The sequence below is a fragment of the Triticum dicoccoides genome, chromosome 2A (assembly GCF_002162155.2).
Source record: "Triticum dicoccoides isolate Atlit2015 ecotype Zavitan chromosome 2A, WEW_v2.0, whole genome shotgun sequence".
Lineage (NCBI taxonomy): Eukaryota > Viridiplantae > Streptophyta > Magnoliopsida > Poales > Poaceae > Triticum > Triticum dicoccoides.
Window position 1 is genome coordinate 349132851 of NC_041382.1, and position 21055 is coordinate 349153905.

The following is a 21055-nucleotide window of genomic DNA, read 5'->3' on the forward strand; positions in this document are numbered from 1 at the left end:
ATTATCATAAGAGAATTATAAAGGATTAGTCAAAGGCTCATGCCTTGCATGTATCCAAATGGCGTTTCTACTCCAAGTTTGAAGCATCAATGATGTTCAATTCACCTCTCAAACGGCAAAATACTTTCTCATCAAGCTATTTGGTGAATATATCTGCCAATTGCTGATCGGTACGAACATGCTTAAGATCAATGTCCCCTTTGCCCACATGATCTCGAATGAAATGATGACGAACTTCAATATGCTTAGTTCGAGAATGTTGCATGGGATTGTGAGAAATCTTAATAGAACTTTCATTATCACAAAGCAAGGGAACATGTTTCACATATATCCCATAATCTTTAAGAGTTTGGGTCATCCAAAGTAATTGAGCACAACATGAACCGGCGGCAATGTATTCCGCTTCGGCGGTGGATAAGGATACCTAGTTTTGTTTCTTGGAGGACCAAGACACAAGAGATCTACCAAGAAATTGACAAGTACCCGAAGTGGATTTTCTATCAACCTTGTCACCAGCATAGTCTGAGTCGGAATAGCCAACAAGATCAAAAGAAGACCTCTTAGGATACCAAATGCCAAAATTTGGTGTATGAATTAGGTATCTCACTATCCTTTTCACAGCCTTAAGATGACATTCTTTGGGGGCCGCTTGATATCGTGCACACATGCACACACTTAGCATAATATCGGGACGGGAGGCACATAGATATAACAATGAACCAGTCATAGAGCGATAAACCTTTTGGTCAACCAGTTTGCCATCCTTGGTCAAGTCAAGATGTCCACTAGTAGGCATGGGAGTTTTCATACCTTTGCTTTCTTGCATGTTGAACTTCTTGAATAAGTCCTTAGTATACTTTGTTTGGGAAAAACAAAGGTACCCTCCTTAGTTTGCTTGATTTGTAAACCAAGGAAGAACTTGAGTTCACTCAGCATAGACATCTCAAACTTCTCCGACATTAGCTTTCCCAACTTTTCACTAAAATTAGGGTTAGTCGAACGAAATATAATATCATCAACATAAATTTGGCACACAAATAATTTACCATTAACCCTTTTAGTAAAAGGAGTAGAATCAATTTTCCAATCTCAAAGCCTTTCTCAATAAGGAACTTGCTCAAGCACTTATACCACGCTCTAGGAGCTTGTTTAAGACCATAAAGATCTTTGTGAAGTTTGTAAACATGATCGGGGTTCTTAGGATTAACAAAGCCGGGAGGTTGTTTAACATATACTTCCTCCTTAATTTCACCATTTATAAAAGCACTTTTAATGTCCATTTGGTACAAGGTGATATCATGGTGATTAGCATAGGCAAGTAAGACGCGGATGGACTCAAGTCTAGCAACGGGGGCATATGTCTCACCATAGTCCATACCTTCGACTTGAGTGTAGCCTTAGGCGACGAGACGGGCTTTGTTGCGAATGACTTGTCCATCTTCGTCTTGCTTGTTGTGAAACACCCATTTGGTACCGATGATGTTGTGCTTGTTGTCGGGCTTCTCGGCCGATGTCCACACTTGGTTTCTCTCAAAGTTGTGTAGCTCTTCATGCATGGCATTTATCCAATCTGGATCTTCTAATGCTTCTTCAACCTTCATGGGTTCAATGCTAGAGATGAATAAAAAATGTTCACAAAAATTTGCAAAACGAGTATTAGAGCGAGAGATTCTCCCGTTTTGGATGTCATTGAAGATTTGCTCGACGAGATGGTCTCTTGAGACTCTTGCTCGAACTCGTGAGAGCTTTTGCTTGGGTCGGGGTGGAACATCTTCTACATCATATTTTTCTTCTTCTTGGCCTTCTTCATTATTGACGTTATCGTTCTCTTGTCTAGGTGGAGAAGGGGGTTGATGAGTTCCATCTTGGTGTACTTCCTCGTTATCTTCATCTTTCCATGTCGCACATGTGGATGCTTCCATGTCAATTCTTGGTTCACCTTGACGTGAGGTAGAAGCTTCCACTTGGATGGACGAGGTACTTTACTTCACCTCCGTTGGACGAATTTTGCCAATAGACAAGTCTTGGATTGCTTCCGAAGGGTCTTTGTCACCTACGTCAATTGGCAATTGTTCTACTTGCGAGCCGTTAGATTCATCAAACTTCACATCTACCGTTTCCTCGACCTTTCGAGTGAAATTGTTGTAGACACGGTAAGTGTGAGAGTTTGATCCATAACCAAGTAGGAATCACTCATGAGATCTTGGATAAAATTTAGAACGACGATGCTTATCAAGAATGTAGCACTTTGAGCCGAATACCAGAAAGTATCCAACTTGGGGTTTGTTACCGGTAAGAAGCTCGTATGTTGTCTTCCCGAGTAGCTTGTGAAGATACAAGCGATTTGTTGCATGATAAGGCGTCTCAACTGCTTCCGCCCAAAAGTGTTTTGGTGTCTTATACTCATCAAGCATCGTTCTCACCATTTCAATAAGAGTCCGGTTCTTACTCTCAACAACTCCATTTTTTGGAGGCATGTACGTAGCCGAGAACTCATGTGAAATCCCTCCTTCGTCCAGAAAGGTATCCACATTTGCGTTCTTGAACTCCGTTCCATTGTCGCTTCGAACCTTGTTGATCTTCACTTCAACTTGATATTGGGCCTTCCTAGCAAAGATCTTGAAGATCTTTTGGACCTGCGATTTATCATCAAGAAAGAACACCCACATAAATCTTGAAAAATCATCAACTATAATTAGATCAAATGAGTTTCCACCGAGACTTTTGTAGGCATTGGGACCAAAGAGATCCATATGAAGTAGCTCGAGCGGTCTTCTCGTGGTCATAATGTTCTTCACAGGGTGACTTCCTCCAACTTGTTTTCCTGCTTGACAAGCACTGCACAATCTATCCTTGTCAAATATAACATCTTTCACTCTAAGGATATGGTCACCTTTAATTAGCTTATCAAGATTTCGCATGCCCACGTGACCTAATCTCCTATGCCACAACCAGCCTTTGGAGGATTTAGCAATTAAGCAAGTTCTAGGCTGAGCCTTTTTAGAGAAATCTACAATGTAAAGATCACCTCTACGTATACCGGTAAAGACCATATTGTGATTATGTCTACGAAACACTTGGTAATCTACTTCAGTAAATAGGACATTGAAGCCAAAGTCAGCAAGTCTAGATACGGAAAGTAAATTGTAGCCAAGATATTCAACGAGCATAACATTTTGTATGGAGCTATCATGTGAGATGGCCACCTTACCAAGGCCAACTACCTTACCCTTTGAGTTATCACCAAAGGTGACATACTTTTGAGGGCCGTCGTTTTCAGCAAGCTCACGAAACATATCCTTATCTCTGGTCATGTGATCGGTACATCCACTATCAAGAACCCATTCCTTTCCTCTAGCCATGTAGCCGCGAAGATTAGCCATAAGACCAAAGTGTCTCATAGACTCGTCGAGATCAAATTCACTATCATCATCCTCATCATAGTATCCTTGTTCAACATCGTCTTGTGATGGATCAATTCCTAGAGAGAGTGATTCATTAGATAAATGATCATCACAATAATCATCTTTATGAATTCTAATGGCTTCGGAGATGATATTGCTAATGATTCCAACATCTCCTTTGGCACGCATGAGGTTAGTAAGCTCAAATAGACAATCACCAAACTTAGGATCATTGGAATTCATCTTACTCAAGGCAATGGACTTATGAAGAATTTCATCTAGGTTTTGCAAGGAATAGTTTGGAAATCTTTCCTCAAGAAATCTCCATATGGTGTAGGCACAATCAAGAGTAGGCAAGCAACCAAGCAAATTTCTAGGAAAACCTCTAGTGATAAGATTAACAACTCTAAGGTTATGAATCATGTCAATAGACTCATCAAGGGTAGGATGCAAAGGAACAACATGAGGTGCACAAGGGCTAGTAATGTACTTGTTCAAATGATATTCATTGAAAATCACAAGCATCTCATTTTTCCACTCATGAAAGAACTCTCCATCAAGTATAGGCACTCTACATCTAAGAATACCCAACGTAGACTCATCCACCTTCCTCCAATGGTGATTAAACCAAGGCAATGGAGACCAATGCTCTCATACCAATTGAAAGGATCGAGAAGAGGTGTCTAGAGGGGGGTTAATAGACTCTTAACAAATAAAATTGGCAATTTTTATTTTCTTCTAGTTAAGGTAGAGATTTAGAACAAGTTTCAACATTCACAATACATTTGAAGCAAGCATGACAAGAGTATATGAGCGGCGAAAAGTAAAGCACGCAAGTTCCGAGAATGTAAAGGGATGGGATTGGAGTGTGCAAACGCAATTGGAGGCACGAAGATTTTTGGCGTGGTTCTGATAGGTGGTGCTATTGTACATCCACGTTGATGGAGACTTCAACCCACAAAGGGTAACGGTTACGCGATTCCACGGAGGGATCCACCCACGAAGGGTCCATGAAGAAGCAACCTTGTCTATCCCACCATGGCCATCGCCGATGAAGGACTTGCCTTGCTAGGGTAGATCTTCACGAACTATGGGATCTCCTTGCCCTTACAAACTCCTTGGTTCAACTCCACAATCTTGTTGGAGGCTCCCAAGTGACACCTAACCAATCTAGGAGATACCACTCTCCAAAAGGTAATAGATGGTGTGTTGATGATGAACTCCTTGCTCTTGTGCTTCAAATGATAGTCTCCCAAACACTAAACTCTCTCTATCTCTATCATATATTTGGATTGGGTGGAAAGATGATTTGAGTGGAAAGCAAATTGGGGAAGGCTAGAGATCAAGATTCTTGTGGTTGGAATGGAATATCTTGGTCTCAACACATGAGTAGGTGGTTCTCTCTCAGAAAATGTATGCTGGAAGTGTAGGCACGTTCTGATGGCTCTCTCTTCGAATGAAGAATGGGTGGAGGGGTATTTATAGCCTCCACACAAAATCTAGCCGTTACACACAAATCACCAAACTCGGTGGGACCGAATCGTTAAACCAAGTCAGACCGATTTAGTTCAAAATGTGAACATTTGGCTTTTCGGTGGGACCGATATGATTAACTCGGTGGGACCGATGTGCTAGGGTTAGGGTAAACCTCAACTCGGTTTGACCGATTACACAAACTCGATGGGACCGATTTTGGTAATAATCTAAACAGAGAGTTGGTCAGGCAAACTCGGTGGGACCGATTGCTTATCTCGGTGGGACGGAAATAATTGCAACAGGTAATAGATAGTTTACAAGCCCATCTCGGTGAGACCGGGATCTCATCAGTGAGACTGAACTAATTAGGGTTTCTGACAGTGGCTATGTCAAGTGACCTATGTGGCGCCAGATAGATCAAATCGGTGGGGCCGAGTTTGACTTTTGGTTTGGGACATATGTGGATATGAGAAAGTGGTTGAGGGCTTTGGAGAATATCACTAAGCACTTTGACCAAGCAAACCATTAAGCAACACCTCATCCCCTTTTAATAGTATTGGCTTTCCTATGGACTCAATGTGATCTTGGATCACTAAAATGAAAATGTAGAGTCTTGAGCTTTTGCCAATCCTTTGTTCTTAGCATCTTGCAAGGGTTCCACATCCTCTTGTCCACGCCACTCCATTTGTTGAACTTATCTGGAATATACTATATAAAACATTAGTCCAACAAGAGATATGTTGACATTAATTACCAAAACCACCCAGAGAGCACTTGTGCTTTCAATCTCCCCCTTTTTGGTAATTGATGACAACATACATCAAAGCTTTAGATAAAGATATAAAGAATAGAAACTAAAGCTATAAGTAACATGCATAGGCCCCCCCTACATGTATGCAATCATGTAAATATGGAAAATAAGAGCATGTGACTGCATAATCATGACAGAGCGAGCAATGTGTTACATGTATCTTGGCTATATGCATCAGAGCAAATGATGAGAATATAGTAATTGTACCTTCATGTTCATGAGTCCTTCTTGCAAACAATATGCACATCAGTAAGAGATCATCATGCACATGTGTGTGATGCATATACTTACCTTGTGGTCTTGAAGAAGCTTTGGAAGAGACGAACCTGAGTAAAAAAGGTTAGATAACACAGAAAAATCTACTAAATAGAGCAAGAACAGCAAACCACAAGAGTACCAAGATTGGGATGAGATGTAGAGAGTGAGTACTAGGTACTCTATTGTATATAGACTTGTCCCCAAGGGTAGAGATATGCAATAAATTCAAAGATTTCCTTCCATTAGAAGTTTTTCTCCCCGTGAATCTTATATAGGATAATGGGAGAATATAGGGAAAACAAAATCAGAGCAAAACAAATCAGATCACACAGATACATAGCGCAAACTGGCATGTCTTTCCCCTCTTAAAGACATGTGACTTTTCTCCTCTTGAATACCAAGCATCTAGGGCTCTTTGATGTGATTAAGCATTCTCCACCTTTCAAGTACTCCCCCCTTGTGAAGTGATTAAGCATTGATGTGATCTCTCTCTCCCCCTTTGACATCAATTTCCAAGAAGGGATCTTCTGGAGTGTGAGTCAAACTAGGTTTGGTCCTTGGGTCATAGAGCAAAGCAGCATATTGAATGTGATGTAGGTAGAGGACAAGAATCATTGAGTGGAGCTGGTGTAAATATGCAGGATGCAAATGGCAAAGTGTTTTCTCAGCATTGAAATCGGTAATACCGAGTTGTTTTCTTCGGTGGCACCGAGATGGTTCTGTTTGACCGAAAGAGGCAAACCGGTGTGTCCGAGTTCAACACGGAAAGAACATTTGTCATCTCAGCTCACTAGGCAAATAAGATCTCACAAAGATTTGCAAGGAATTAACTGAAGGATTTGCAATGAATTGGATGCAGGGAATGCAGAACAAAACAGAGAAAAGAAAATATATCTAGATGAAGAGGAACAAATATGCAAGAGACAAACTCAAGAACACAGAGAAGCACTATAGAACTTCATCTAGAATTGGTCGGCGACAAAGTCACCTATGTTAGAGTATATTGACTTAGGAGTCAAGTGAGAACATTTGACCATAGGTCATACTCATCGTTTAAGATTAAAATGGGGTTACCATTTTTCGTTTAAGCATTTGATGTGTTCGCATCTTGTTGAGTTGCTTTTACCTATGACTTGGGGTAAAGCTTCTCTAAGATGGAACAACGTACCTTGGGTGGTGGTGTTGAACTTGATCATGTAGGTGAACTTGTGTGGGATGCTGAAGGTTGATGTAGCTCACATCAATGATTGGGAGCACCACTTGTAGTTTGAGTTCATCTACCTGCATGGTTTAGTCTTGCAAGGAAGAGCACTTGTGTATCCAAAATGGCAGTCATGAATTTTATAGCAAATGAAATTTGATATAAAGATTTTGTCAAAGGATATGTTGAAAGGTTTCATGCTTCCTTGTCTTCGACCACCACGTTGTAGAGACTTGGTGATGTAGAGATTGCTCAAGATGTGAGTGATTTGCAATCTCATAGATTTGATTCATCCAAGTACCTAAAAGGGTTAGATAGCATGCAAGGGTGCATATATATCCAAGACATATGATTGATGACCCACAAGTATAGGGGATCTATCGTAGTCCTTTCGATAAGTAAGAGTGTCGAACCCAATGAGGAGCAGAAGGAAATGATAAGCGGTTTTCAGCAAGGTATTCCCTGCAAGTACTGAAATAAGAGGTAACATATAGTTTTGTGATAAGATAGGTTGTAACGAGCAACAAGTAACAAAAGTAAATAAAGTGCAGCAAGGTGGCCCAATCCTTTTTGTAGCAAAGGACAAGACGGAACAAACTCTTATAATAGGAAAAGCGCTCCCGAGGACACATGGGAATATCGTCAAGCTAGTTTTCATCACGTTCATATGATTCGCGTTCGATACTTTGATAATTTGATATGTGGGTGGACCGGTGCTTGGGTGCTGTTCTTACTTGAACAAGCCCACTTATGATTAACCTCTATTGCAAGCATCCGCAACTACAACAAAAGTATTAAGGTAAACCTAACCATAGCATGAAACATGTGTATCCAAATCAGCCCCTTACGAAGCAACGCATAAACTAGGGTTTAAGCTTCTGTCACTCTAGCAACCCATCATATACTTATTACTTCCCAATGCCTTCCTCTAGGCCCAAATAATGGTGAAGCGTTATGTAGTCGACGTTCACATAACACCACTAGAGGCTAGACAACATACATCTTATCAAAATATCAAACAAATACCAAATTCACATGACTACTCATAGCAAGACTTCTCCCTTGTCGTTAGGAACAAACATAATTACTCACAAAGCATATTCATGTTCATAATCAGAGGGGTAATAATATGCATATAGGATCTGAACATATGATCTTCCACCAAATAAACCAACTAGCATCAACTACAAGGAGTAATCAACACTACTAGCAACCTACTAGCACCAATCCCGGACATTGAGACAAGAATTGGGTACAAGAGATGAACTAGGGTTTGGAGATGAGATGGTGCTGGTGAAGATGTTGATAGAGATTTCCCTCTCCCGATGAGAGGAGCGTTGGTGATGACGATGGTGATGATTGCCCCCTCCCGGAGGGAAGTATCCCCGGCAGAACAGCTCTATCGGAGCTCTAGATTGGATCCGCCAAGGTTCCGCCTCGTGGCGGCGGAGTCTCGTCCCGAAAAGTTCCTTCCTCTCTTTTTTCTCATCGAAAGACTTCATATATGAGAAGATGGACGTCGGAGAGCCACCAGGGGGCCCACGAGGTAGGGGGCACGCCCTAGGGGGGGCGCCCCCCACCCTCATGAGCAGGGTGTGGGCCCCCTGGCCTTCAACTTTGGCGAGGATTTTTCTTTATTTGTTTTAAGATGTTCCATGGAATTTCAGGACTTTTGGAGTTGCGCAGAATAGGTCCCTAATATTTTCTCCTTTTCCAGCCCAGAATTCCAGCTGCCAGCATTCTCCCTCCTTATGTAAACCTTGTAAAATAAGAGAGAATAGCCATAAGTATTGTGACATAAAGTGAAATAACAGTCCATAATGCGATAAATATCGATATAAAAGCATGATGCAAAATGGACATATCAACTCCCCCAAGCTTAGACCTCGCTTGTCCTCAAGCGAAAAGCCGATAACAATAAATATGTCCTCATGTTTAGAGGTAGAGGCGTCGATAAAAATAAAATACGGACATGAAGGCATCATGATTATTCTCATAACAGCAACATATATAGATTTTGTCATATGATTACTTATGTTCAAGTGATGATCTATTCACAATGCAAAAGTATAAATCATAAACCTTAATGGGCTCCGACAAACTATAATCTCAGTCATTGAAGCAATTGCAATTTATCATAACATCGGAAAGATTCTATGTCAGAGCTAAAAAGCAAGTCCACATACTCAACTATCATTTAGTCCTCCATAATTGCTAACACTCATGCGATACTTGTGGTTACGGAGTTTTAATCGGACACAGAGAAAGATAGGGGCTTATAGTTTTGCCCCACAGCCTTTTACCTCAAGGGTAATGTCAACAATAATGGTTCATGCTCCCCTACATCCAATTAGATATATATATATCATGTTATTTCCAACATGCTGAGCTTGCCAAAGGATAAATTGAAAAAGAAAAGGTGAAGATCACCTTGACTCTTGCATAAGGTAGAAGATAATAATAAAGGATAGGCCCTTCGCAAAGGGAAGCAGAGGTTGCCATGCGCTTTTATGGTTGGATGCATAAAATCTCAATGCGAAAGAACGTCACTTTATATTGCCCCTTGTGATATGAACCTTTATTATGCAGTCCGTCACTTTTATTACTTCCACATCACAAGATTGTATAAAGCTTATTTCTCCCACACCAATCAATCATACATATTTAGAGCAATTTTTATTGCTTTGCACCAATGCCAACTTACTTGAAGGATCTTACTCAATCCATAGGTAGATATGGTGGACTCTCATGGCAAAACTGGTTCAAGGGTATTTGGAAGCACAAGTAGTATTTCTACTTGGTGCTGAGAATTTGGCTAGCATGAGGGGGAAAGACAAGCTCAACAAGTTAGAGGATCCATGACAACATACTTTATCTCAGATATAAGAAAGACATAACTCATTACGTTGTCTTCCTTGTCCAACATCAACTCTTTAGCATGTCATATTTTAATGAGTGCCCCCAATCATAAAAGATGTCAATGATAATATATCTATATGTGAAAACCTCTCTTTCCTTATTACTTCCTATTAATTGCAACAATGACCAAAGGTATGCTTGCCAACTCCCAACAACTTTTAATCATCATACTCTTTCTATGTGAAGTCATTACTCTCAATAAGATCAATATGAACTTTTTGTTTATTTTTATTCTTTTTCTCTTTTCATTTATCCACCCAAGATCATGGAAAAATAATCAAGCCCTTGACTCAACACTAATCTTTATTATATATAGCTCACGGACTCGATTACATAGAGAGATCATAAAGCAAACTCAAAACTAGATCATGCCATAAACTTTATTCTACTAGATCAAGATACTACTAATAGGATCGAACTAAGAAAAACGGTAAAGATAGGAGTTGTGATTGTGATACGATACCGGGGCACCTCCCCCAAGCTTGGCAGTTGCCAAGGGGAGTGGCCATACCCATGTGATTATGTCTCCTTCGTCGGTGAAGAAGGTGGTGGTGATGTTGGCTTAGTTGATGGCTTAGGCTTCTCCGTTAATTTGCGCTTGAGGATGGAATTTTGATCCCTCAGATCATCAATCTCCCACTCCAGGGTTAATATCTTTTTGCATAGGTCCTGCATATTTTCCTGCAAGAGACGAAAAGGGATAAACTCGAACTTGTATTTCTTTACCCTATCAGGGAGGCTTGACTTTTTGAACTCCATGTGCATGTCCCCAAGTTGAGGTAATGGTGCTTCATCTTCATCTGAGCTCGTCTCCACCTTCCCCTTGGGTTCATAGTCCTCTTCTCCCTCCATGGTCCATCCATCATGTTCCACATCTCCATAGACCTTTGGATTTGCTACGTAATCAACCACATAGCTTTCTCCTTCCGAATCCTGGGAAGACATGTTGATTTAAACTGCAACGGGACAGCTCGAAACGAAAACAGAGGATATTTGTGTGATACGGGAGTCAAAACCTTCGGGAGGTTATATAATGAATTTTTACCGACCAAAATACGTAACGTGCAAGAAAACGGAGTGCGGAAGGCACACGAGGTGCTCACGAGGTAGGGGGCGCGCCCAGGGGGTAGGGCGCACGCACCACCCTCGTGGGGCCCTCGTGTCCTTCCCGGACTGCTACTTATTTTTCTATTTTTCTAAATATTCCAAAATGGAGAAATATTGCCTTAAAAATTGTTTTGGAGTCGATTTACTTACCGTACCACATACCTATTCCTTTTTGGAGTCTGAAACGTTCTGGAAAGTGTCTCTTATGTATTCCTCCAGGGTTACGGTTTCAATAATATTGGTGTCAACATTTATGGGATTACCTGAGATATAATGTTTGATTCTTTGACTGTTTACAACTTTCGGATTTGTGCCCTCGAAGTTGTTGATCTTTATGGCACCGGAACGATAGACCTCTTCGATGACATAGGGGCCTTCCTATTTAGAGAGAAGTTTTCCTGCAAAAAATCTTAAATGAGAGTTGTATAGCAATACATAATCACCTACATTAAACTCACGCTTTTGTATCCTTTTGTCATGCCATCTTTTAACTTTTTCTTTAAACAACTTGGCATTTTCATAAGCTTGGGTTCTCCATTCCTCAAGTGAGCTAATATCAAATAACCTCTTCTCACCGGCAAGTTTAAAATCATAATTAAGCTCTTTAATAGCCCAATATGCCTTATGTTCTAGTTTGAGAGGTAAGTGACATGCTTTTCCATAGACCATTTTATACGGAGACATACCCATAGGATTTTTATATGCAGTTCTATAAGCCCACAATGCATCATCAAGTTTTTTGGACCAATTCTTTCTAGACCTATTAACAGTCTTTTGCAAAATTAATTTGAGCTCTCTATTGCTCAACTCTACTTGACCACTGACTGTGGGTGATAAGGAGATGCAATTCTATGATTAACATCATATTTAGCAAGCATTTTATGGAAAGCACCATGAATAAAGTGTGAACCACCATCAGTCATTAAATATCTAGGGACTCCAAACCTCGGGAAAATAACTTCCTTAAGCATTTTAATAGAAGTGTTATGATCAGCACTACTAGTTGGAATAGCTTCTACCCACTTAGTAACATAAGCAACAGCAACTAAAATATGTGTGTATCCATTAGAGGCAGGAAAAGGTCCCATATAATCAAAACCCCAAACATCAAATGGTTCAATAACAAGTGAATAATTCGTAGGCATTTCTTGACGTCTACTAATATTACCAATTCTTTGACATTCATCACAAGACAAGACAAACTTACGGGCATCCTTGAAGAGAGTAGGCCAATAAAAACCAGATTGCAATACCTTATGTGCAGTTCTATCTCCAGCATGGTGTCCTCCATAAGCCTCGGAATGACACTTGCGTAGGATCTGTTCCTGTTCATGCTCAGGTACACAACGTCTAATAACATCATCTACTCCTTCTTTATAAATATGTGGATCATCCCAAAAGTAATGTCTTAAATCATAGAAAAACTTTTTCTTTTGCTGGTATGTGAAGCTAGGTGGTATAAACTTAGCAACAATATAATTAGCATAATCAGCATACCATGGAGTACTATGAGAAGTACTTATAACATTTAATTGTTCATCAGGAAAGCTATCATTAATAGGTAGTGGGTCATCAAGAATATTTTCTAACCTAGACAAGTTGTCTGCAACGGGGTTCTTAGCTCCCTTTCTATCAACAATATGCAAATCAAATTCTTGTAGCAAGAGAACCCATCTAATCTGTCTAGGTTTAGCATCTTTCTTTTCCATAAGGTATTTAATAGCAGCATGATCAGTTTGAATAGTTACTTTAGAATCAACAATATAAGATCTGAACTTATCACAAGCAAATACAACTGCTAAAAGCTCTTTTTCAGTAGTAGCATAATTTCTTTGAGCATTGTCTAGAGTCTTACTAGCATAATGAATAACATTTAACTTCTTATCAACTCATTGCCCTGGAACAGCACCTACAGCATAATCACTAGCATCACACATAATTTCAAAGGGTAAATTCCAATCAGGTGGCTGAACAACAGGTGCAGAGACTAATGCTTTCTTAAGTATTTCAAATGCTTCTACACAATCATCATCAAAGACAAATGGTATAACTTTTTGCAATAAATTAGTCAGAGGTCGAGAGATTTTTGAGAAGTCCTTAATGAACCTCCTATAAAATCCAGCGTGACCAAGGAAACTTCTTATACCTTTGATGTCCTTGGGACATGGCATCTTTTCAATAGCATCAACCTTGGCTTTGTCAACTTCAATACCTCTTTCAGAAACTTTGTGCCCCAAGACAATACCTTCATTAACCATAAAGTGGCACTTTTCCCAATTCAAGACAAGATTAGTTTCTTCACATCTCTGCAAAACTCGATCAAGATTTCTCAAGCAATCATCAAAAGAGGAACCATAGACGGAAAAGTCATCCATGAAAACCTCACAAATATTTTCACAAAAGTCAGAGGATATAGCCATCATGCATCTTTGAAAGGTAGCAGGTGCATTACATAAACCAAAAGGCATCTATAAGAAAAAGTACCGAAAGGGAATGTAAAAGTAGTCTTTGATTGATCTCTAGCCGGCACAGGTATTTGAGAGAAACCAGAATAACCATCAAGAAAGCAATAGTGTGTATGTTTGCATAATCTTTCTAGCATTTTATCAATAAAAAGGTAAGGGGTAATGATCTTTCTTAGTAGCTTTATTTAATTTGCGGAAATCAATTACCATCCTATAACCTGTGATAATTCTTTGTGGGATCAATTCATCTTTATCATTAGGAACAACAGTAATACCTCCCTTCTTAGGGACACAATGGACAGGACTTACCCACTCACTATCAGCAACGAGATAGATTATACCTGCCTCCAGAAGCTTTAGTATTTCTTTTCTTACCACTTCTTTCATTTTAGGATTCAGACGTTGTTCAGGATCGTGAACTGGTTTGGCATCTGCTTCCAAATTTATTTTATGTTGACATAGTGTGGGACTAATGCCCTTAAGATCATCAAGAGTATATCCAATAGCAGCACGATGCTTCTTCAGAGTTTTCAATAATCTTTCTTATTCATGCTCTGAAAGGTTAGCACTAATAATAACAGGATATATCTTCTTTTCATCAAGATATGCATATTTAAGATTATCAGGCAAAGGTTTAAGCTCAAACACGGGATCACCCTTGGGTGGAGGAGGATCCCCTAAAATTTCAACAGGCAAATTATGTTGCAGAATAGGTTCCTGTTTAAAGAATACTTCATCTATTTCCCTTCTTTCATTCATGAACATATCATTTTCATGGTCTAGCAAATAATGTTCTAAAGGATCACTAGGAGGTACGGCAATAGAAGCAAGACCAATAATTTCATCCTTACTAGGTAATTCTTCCTCACGATGTTGTTTACTAAATTTAGAGAAATTAAACTCATGAACCGTATCATCGAAGCCAATAGTAACAACATTCTTTGTGCAATCTATGGTAGCATTAACAATATTTAAGAAGGGTCAGCCAAATATAATGGGACAAAAACTATCTTGTGAAGAACCAAGAACAAGAAAATCAGCAGGATATTTAGTTTTCCCAGACAAGACTTCAACATCTCTAACAATTCCAATTGGTGCAACAGTATCTCTATTAGCAAGTTTAATAGTAACATCAATATCTTCTAACTCAACAGGTGCAATGTCATGCATAATTTCTTTGTATAAGTCAATAGGTATTGTACTAGCACTAGCACCCATATCACATAAGCCATGATAACAATGATCTCCTATTTTAACAGAAATAACAGGCACGCCTACCACAGGTCTATGTTTATCTTTATCACAAGGTTTAGCAATTCTAGCAGTTTCACCTTCGAACTGAATAACATGCCCATCAATATTAACAGACAAGAGATCTTTAACAATAGCAATATTAGGTTCTACTTTAACTTGCTCAGGAGGTGTATAAGTTCTAATATTGCTTTTACGAACAACAGTTGAAGCTTTAGCATGATCCTTTATTCTAACAAGGAAAGGTGGTTTCTCAATATAAGAAGTAGGAACAATAGGATCATTATAAGTGACAGTCTTTTCTTCAACTTTAATAGGTGCAGCTACTTTTACTTCTACGGGAGGATGATATTTAAACCACTTCTCCTTAGGGAGATCAGCATAAGTAGCAAAAGATTCACAGAAAGAAGCTACTATCTCAGAGTCAAGTCCATATTTAGTGCTAAACTTACGGAAAATATCGGTATCCATAAAAGATTTAACACAATCAAACTTAGGTGTCATACCTGACTCCTTACCTTTGTCGAGGTCCCAATCTTCATAGTTGTGTTTAATTCTATCCAATAAATTCCATCTGAATTCAATAGTCTTCATCATAAAAGAGCTAGCACAAGAAGTATCGAGCATGGTGCAATTGTTATCAGAAAGCCGAGCATATAAATTTTGAATAATCATTTCTCTTGAGAGCTCATGATTGGGGCATGAATATAACATTGATTTAAGCCTCCCCCAAGCTTGAGCGATGCTTTCTCCTTCGCGAGGCCAGAAATTATATATATAATTGCGATCACGATGAACAAGATGCATAGGGTAATACTTTCGATGAAATTCCAGCTTCAATCTTTTATAGTCCCATGATCTCATATCATCACATAGCTTATACCATATCAATGCGTCTCCCTTCAAAGATAAAGGGAAGACCTTCTTCTTAGCAACATCATCAGGTATACCTGCAAGCTTAAATAATCCACAAACTTCATCCACATATATTAAGTGCTCATCAGGATGCTTTGTTCCATCTCCTGTAAAAGGGTTAGCTAGCAGTTTTTCCATCATACCTGAAGGAAATTCAAAAGGAGTTTCATTTTCAATAGGTTCAGTAGGTTGAGGAGCAACTCTTTGCTCTACTGGACGGGGTGAAGATACCCCGAACAAGCCCCTCAGAGAATTACTTTCCATAGTAACAAGTCACAGTAAATTTCAGCACACTATATAAATTTTGTCCTTACCAAATTCCACCTACCAAAGGCGCTACACTCCCCGGCAACGGTGCCAGAAAAGAGTCTTGATGACCCATAAGTATAGGGAATCTATCGTAGTCCTATCGATAAGTAAGACTGTCTAACCCAACGAGGAGCAGATGGAAATGATAAGCGATTTTCAGCAAGGTATTCTCTGCAAGTACTGAAATAAGTGGTAATAGATAGTTTTGTAATAAGATAGGTTGTAACGAGCAACAAGTAACAAAAGTAAATAAAGTGCAAGGTGGCCCAATCCTTTTTGTAGCAAAGGATAAGGCGGAACAAACTCTTATAATAGGAAAAGCGCGCCCGAGGACACATGGGAATATCGTCAAGCTAGTTTTCATCACGTTCATATGATTCACGTTCGATACTTTGATAATTTGATATGTGGGTGGACCGGTGCTTGGGCGCTGTTCTTACTTGAACAAGCATCCCACTTATGATTAACCTCTATTGCAAGCATCCGCAACTACAACAAAAGTATTAAGGTAAACCTAACCATAGCATGAAACATGTGGATCCAAATCAGCCCCTTACGAAGCAACGCATAAACTAGGGTTTAAGCTTCTGTCACTCTAGCAACCCATCATCTACTTATTACTTCCCAATGCCTTACTCTAGGCCAAAATAATGGTGAAGTGTTATGTAGTCGACGTTCACATAACACCACTTGAGGCTAGACAACATACATCTTATCAAAATATCAAACGAATACCAAATTCACATGACTACTCATAGCAAGACTTCTCCCTTGTCCTCAAGAACAAACGTAATTACTCACAAAGAATATTCATGTTCATAATCAAAGGGGTAATAATATGCATATAGGATCTGAACATATGATCTTCCACCAAATAAACCAACTAGCATCAACTACAAGGAGTAATCAACACTACTAGCACCAATCCCGGACTTCGAGACAAGAATTGGGTACAAGAGATGAACTAGGGTTTGGAGATGAGATGGTGCTGGTGAAGATGTTGATGGAGATTGCCCTCTCCCGATGAGACGAGCGTTGGTGATGACGATGGTGATGATTTCCCCCTCCCAGAGGGAAGTATCCCCAGCAGAACAGCTCTGCGGGAGCTCTAGATTGGATCCGCCAAGGTTCCGCCTCGTGGCGGTGGAGTCTCGTACCGAAAAGTTCCTTCCTATTTTTTTCTCATCGAAAGACTTCATATATGAGAAGATGGGCATCGGAGAGCCAGCAGGGGGCCCACGAGGTAGGGGCATGCCCTAGGGGGGCGCCCCCACCCTCGTGAGCAGGGTGTGGCCCCCCTGGCCTTCATCTTTGGCGAGGATTTTTCTTTATTTGTTTTAAGATGTTCCGTGGAGTTTCAGGACTTTTGGAGTTGCGCAGAATAGGTCTCTAATATTTGCTCCTTTTCCAGCCCAGAATTCCAGCTGCCGGCATTCTCCCTCCTTATATAAACCTTGTAAAATAAGAGAGAATAGCCATAAGTATTGTGACATAAAGTGAAATAACAGTCCATAATGCGATAAATATCGATATAAAAGCATGATGCAAAATGGACGTATCAACTCCCCCAAGCTTAGACCTCGCTTGTCCTCAAGCGAAAAGCCGATAACAATAAATATGTCCTCATGTTTAGAGGTAGAGGCGTCGATAAAAATAAAATACGGACATGAAGGCATCATGATTATTCTCATAACAGCAACATATATAGATTTTGTCATATGATTACTTATGTTCAAGTGATGATCTATTCACAATGCAAAAGTATAAATCATAAACCTTAATGGGCTCCGACAAACTATAATCTCAGTCACTGAAGCAATTGCAATTTATCATAACATCGAAAAGAGTCTATGTTAGAGCTAAAAAGCAAGTCCACATACTCAACTATCATTTAGTCCTCCATAATTGCTAACACAAATGCGATACTTGTGGTTATGGAGTTTTAATCGGACACAGAGAAAGATAGGGGCTTATAGTTTTGCCCCACAACCTTTTACCTCAAGGGTATGTCAACAATAATGGTTCATGCTCCCCTACATCCAATTAGATATATATATATATATATCATGTTCTTTCCAACATGCTGAGCTTGCCAAAGGATAAAATGAAAAAGAAAAGGTGAAGATGACCATGACTCTTGCATAAGGTAGAAGATAATAATAAAGGATAGGCCCTTCACAGAGGGAAGCAGAGGTTGCCATGAGCTTTTATGGTTGGATGCATAAAATCTCAATGCGAAATAACGTCACTTTATATTGTCCCTTTTGATATGAACCTTTATTATGCAGTCCGTCGCTTTTATTACTTCCACATCACAAGATCGTATAAAGCTTATTTCTCTCACACCAATCAATCATACATATTTAGAGCAATTTTTATTGCTTTGCACCGATGACAACTTACTTGAAGGATCTTGCTCAATTCATAGGTAGATATGGTGGACTCTCATGGGAAAACTGGTTTAAGGGTATTTGGAAGCACCAGTAGTATTTCTACTTGGTGCTGAGAATTTGGCTAGCATGAGGGGGAAACACAAGCTCAACAAGTTAGAGGATCCATGACAACATACTTTATCTCAGATATAAGAAAGACATAACTCATTACGTTGTCTTCCTTGTCCAACATCAACTCTTTAGCATGTCATATTTTAATGAGTGCCCCCAATCATAAAAGATGTCAATGATAATATATATATATGTGAAAACCTCTCTTTCCTTATTACTTCCTATTAATTGCAACAATGACCAAAGCTATGTTTGCCAACTCCCAACAACTTTTAATCATCATACTCTTTCTATGTGAAGTCATTACTCTCAATAAGATCAATATGAACTTTTTGTTTCTTTTTATTCTTTTTCTCTTTTCTTTTATCCACCCAAGATCATGGCAAAATAATCAAGCCCTTGACTCAACACTAATCTTTATTATATATAGCTCACGGACTCGATTACATAGAGAGATCATAAAGCAAACTCAAAACTAGATCATGCCATAAACTTTATTCTACTAGATCAAGATACTACTAATAGGATCGAACTAAGAAAAATGGTAAAGATAGGAGTTGTGATTGTGATACGATACCGGGGCACCTCCCCCAAGCTTGGTAGTTGCCAAGGGGAGTGCCCATACCCATGTGATTATGTCTCCTTTGTCGGTGAAGAAGGTGGTGGTGATGTTGGCTTAGTTGATGGCTTAGGCTTCTCCCTTAATTTGCGCTTGAGGACGGCATTTTGATCCCTCAGATCATCAATCTCCCACTCCAGGGTTAATATCTTTTTGCATAGGTCCTTCTTATTTTCCTGCAAGAACCGAAAAGTGATAAACTCGAACTTGGGTTTCTTTACCCTATCAGGGAGACTTGACTTTTTGAACTCCACGTGCATGTCCCCAAGTTGAGGTAGTGGTGCTTCATCTTCATCTGAGCTCGTCTCCTCCTTCCCCTTGGGTTCATAGTCCTCTTCTTCCTCTATGGTCCATCCATCGTGTTCCACATCTCCATAGAACTTTGGATTTGCTAAGTAATCATCCACATAGCTTTCTCCTTCTGAATCCTGGGAAGACATGTTGATTTAATCTGCAATGGGACAACTCGAAACGAAAACAGAGGATATTTGCGTGATACGGGAGTCAAAACCTTCGGGAGGTTATATAATGAATTTTTACCGACCAAAATACGTAATGTGCAAGAAAACGGAGTCCGGAAGGCACACGAGGTGCTCACGAGGTAGGGGGAGCACCCACCACCCTCGTGGGGCCCTCGTGTCCTTCCCGGACTGCTACTTATTTTTCTATTTTTCTAAATATTCCAAAATGGAGAAATATTGCTTTAAAAATTGTTTTGGAGTCGGTTTACTTACCGTACCACATACCTATTCCTTTTCCGAGTCTGAAACATTCCGGAAAGTGTCTCTTATGTATTCCTCCGGGATTACGGTTTCAACATTTATGGGATTACCTGAGATATAATGTTTGACTCTTTGACCGTTTACCACTTTCGGATTTGTGCCCTCGAGGTTGTTGATCTTTATGGCACCGGAACGATAGACCTCTTCGATAACATAGGGGCCTTCCCATTTAGAGAGAAGTTTTCCTGCAAAAAAAATTAAACGAGAGTTGTATAGCAATACATAATCACCTACATTAAACTCACGCTTTTGTATCCTTTTCTCATGCCATCTTTTAACTTTTTCTTTAAACAACTTGGCATTTTCATAAGCTTGGGTTCTCCATTCATCAAGTGAGCTAATATCAAATAATCTCTTCTCACCGGCAAGTTTAAAATCATAATTAAGCTCTTTAATAGCCCAATATGCCTTATGTTCTAGTTTGAGAGGTAAGTGACATGCTTTTCCATATACCATTTTATACGGAGACATACCCATAGGATTTTTATATGCAGTTCTATAAGCCCACAATGCATCTTTGAAAGGTAGCAGGTGCATTACATAAACCAAAAGGCATACGTCTATAAGCAAAAGTACCAAAAGGGCATGTAAAAGTAGTCTTTGATTGATCTCTAGCCGACACAGGTATTTGAGAGAAACCAGAATAACCATCTAGAAAGCAATAGTGTGTATGTTTGCATAATATTTCTAGCATTTGATCAATAAAAGGTAAGGGGTAATGATCTTTCTTAGTAGCTTTATTTAATTTGCGGAAATCAATTTCCATCCTATAACCAGTGATAATTCTTTGTGGAATCAATTCATCTTTATAATTAGGAACAACAGTAATACCTCCCTTCTTAGGAACACAATGGACAGGACTTACCCACTCACTATCAGCAACGGGATAGATTATACCTGCCTCCAGAAGCTTTAGTATTTCTTTTCTTGCCACTTCTTTCATTTTAGGATTCAGACATCATTGAGGATCACGAACTGGTTTGGCATCTGCTTCCAAATTTATTTTATGTTGACATAGAGTGGGACTAATGCCC